A 3,132-nucleotide genomic window follows, 5' to 3' on the forward strand; every position below is an offset into this window, starting at 1 on the left:
TAAATATGTTATAACGTTATCGCCTGAAAACTAAAATCGGGCTGCTGAAGATATAGATTTCGAGAATTTTCTCAAAAACTGGTCAGTCGATTTTATTCTAGGTTTCCCCAAGTCTAGCGCAAAACCTTAGCTTGCATCTGGTATATAGCTTATATCTGGGAAAACTCTTGTTGTGGAGATATTACGATTCAAATTGAAAAAATGTCGCTCCAAAAAAGGTCAAATGGTTAAAAATTAACATACTCGTCTAATTTGGTTACTTTAAGATATAAAAATAACATACTCAGTGCCCCGAAAAAGTTCCCATTCCCCGATTGCCACTCAAATCTAAATTCTCTGCTAATCGGGAAATTTCCCGCGAGTTGACAAGTTGAAGGATGCAGCTGTGCTAATCACTTAGTACATGTCTTGGAAACCACAATTTGTGTGTATTTTAGAGTTTTTTTCAGTCACATGCCGAAATTCTAACATTTTTCCCCATTTTAATTGCAGGTATGTACACAGCATTTAACTATGGTACATGGGTTTATCACCAGCACCTACCTAGGAAGACGCGTACAATATTACCTACAGTTGTACATAAATATGTATGTATGAAGCATTTAGTTCACCCAATGTGCCGCTACTACTTACATACATACATATGTATAAATTGCCACACGGTCAAAAATTTGGGTTTAATTTTTAAACCGCACTGGGACTACTGCCTTTTTTAATTTTTATAAGCTTTTATTTAACTTGGTCATCCGCGGAAATCGCGGAAATTTTCAATCGATTTTAAACTAACTTCCCGACAAGTTAGAGACTTGAAATTTTCAGCATAGTTCCAATCACGATGACAATGCAATTTAAAATATAAATGAATTCCCCATATGGTCCAGGGGTCTTGATTCAAAGGCGGTCAAAAAATAGTAAGATTTATGGCAACATAGCGTAATTTGCCAAAGAACGTAAAACCACTATAAAATTGTTAAAGACGCCGGCGATAGTGTAGCAAAGCTATTTGTGGCAAATTCTAGATATCAACCTAGTCTAGATATGAACCTCGTTGTATTAATTAGAAGACTCCAGATGTCGCCCCGACAGAAGAAGTTAAATATTGCGCCTAAATATATGCCATGCTATAACGGAAATGGACGACACGCCATTTCTTTAAATAAAATTAACTGCTTGCCAAGTCTTCTGTTCTCTTTCATTGCAAGTTGAATTATTTTAATATCTATTTTGCAAAATTTTGTACATAAAATGAAATAACACTTTTTAATATACAACGCTATAAATGGACCAAAAATTATAAAATAAAATAATGTAAAAAAAAATATTTTTTAAAAACAAGCTTTTTTTTAACATGTACAATCAAAGGAATAAAATAAAGTAGTGTAACAAAAGATTTTTTAGCAAGACAATTTTGTCAAAACTGCACTAAAATGAATAAAATAAAATAAGTTAAGGCCTCGTTAAAGTTACTAAAAGCCATTTAGTGAAAGGAGTTATTCAAACTCTAATGAAAATTACTAACAATTTGTACTAATTTACTTCGTTTTTAAAAAAGCTTGTCGGCGAATTCAGCGTACATGCATAAGTGGTTAGGTATGTATGTATGCAGATATTTAAATGCCGGTTTGCTATTCGCGAGAAAGCACATTTCCATGCGTGGCTGTAGTTGAGTGTGCAAAGATGCTTGATAAAATTGGTTGCTACCAAGGCTGTCCGGGTTCAACCCCATCAGACGGAGCATGAAATTTAAGATCTTTTTTTTATTCTTAATTATGAAAATATTTGGGTTAAAATTTAAACCGAACTGTTTAAATTCTAAACCCAACATGGGTGCTCTCTTTTTTTAGTCTTGGAAGGTTTGTATTTGAAACTGAATTTAGTTTGGTCATATATGTATGTAGTCCAAAAAGTTTAAAATTAAAACCGAAACTTTTAACCGTGCACTGAGCAAAACTACTTGAGAAAAAAACTTCTGTTAACTTGTCAAACGATTCCTAATCTTTGACAATACATTCATTCACCACGATCTTGAAAACTGACCAAATCGGCGTGACCAAGTCCATATAGTTTATATAATATTAAAATGATTTAATATTATATAAACATCCGAAAACATTAAAACGTTTGAAATAAATCTCGTCTCTTTTTTTTTGTATTTTTCACTTGGTTGCTGAAGTAATGAAGAATTGAAAATTCATAAGGGAAAATTATAGTTTTTATAAGTTTTATCTTAATATCTTAAAAACGTGTAGCCTTTTTGAAAAATGGTAAATGAACATGAGGTACTAAATTTAATAGCCCTTAATTTGATATATCGTCCTGTTTATAACAATAACCATTCCATAGATATTACAAGCCAAAGTTTCATTTTCAAAATTCATACACTTTGGTTCAATTGCGCGGGCTAAAGATAAGTTTTTAATTAATCTTTCTTGGTTAATAACAATTGGCTTAGACCTAAGACATCATAATATTACTATTACAATGCGGTCAAATGCTTTTAATTTCCCCCTACAAATTCGACCCAGCCTAATGTACATACATATATTTTTCTCTACACGATTCATTTCGTTTGTTGTTTCGTCTGTGACTACTAAACTACTGTAGTGTACTATCGCCAAAGTGAACTCAGCCGTTTGTTTTTCGTATTGTAACGAACTGTTGAAGTAATAAACGAAACGAAATAGTAACGTACAATTTAGTTTATTTCGTACCCTGTTTTTTGCTTTATTCCGTATACGAAAAATTATATGTTTCAATGGACACATCGCTTTGAATACATAAATTAGATGTAGATATTTTTAGCAATTTAGTTGAGAAAAATAAAACATTTAGATTATTGTTTGTATTTTGGTCGATTTTAAATTTGCTACCCCAAAATAATTGATATCAAATAAAACACCTCTTTGAGGTAAAATTTTCGAGTGACGAAAGCTGAACTAGAAACACAAAATTTATGATATCAATTTCGTGACGAAAATTATACGAATTTTTTAACTGCCTTTGAAACGTACGGAAAATCTTTTTTTTTATTTATTCGGAACGCTCCAAAATAGCGTCTACTGCTAGAAACACAAAATAAAAAACAGAACTTTTGCAACGATTCGTATGAATAAAAGATTTTCCGTACGTTTC

This window comes from Rhagoletis zephyria, unplaced genomic scaffold (assembly GCF_001687245.7).
Source record: "Rhagoletis zephyria isolate East Lansing unplaced genomic scaffold, Rhagoletis_zephyria_1.1 Rzeph_scaffold_00719, whole genome shotgun sequence".
Taxonomy (NCBI): Eukaryota; Metazoa; Arthropoda; class Insecta; order Diptera; family Tephritidae; genus Rhagoletis; species Rhagoletis zephyria.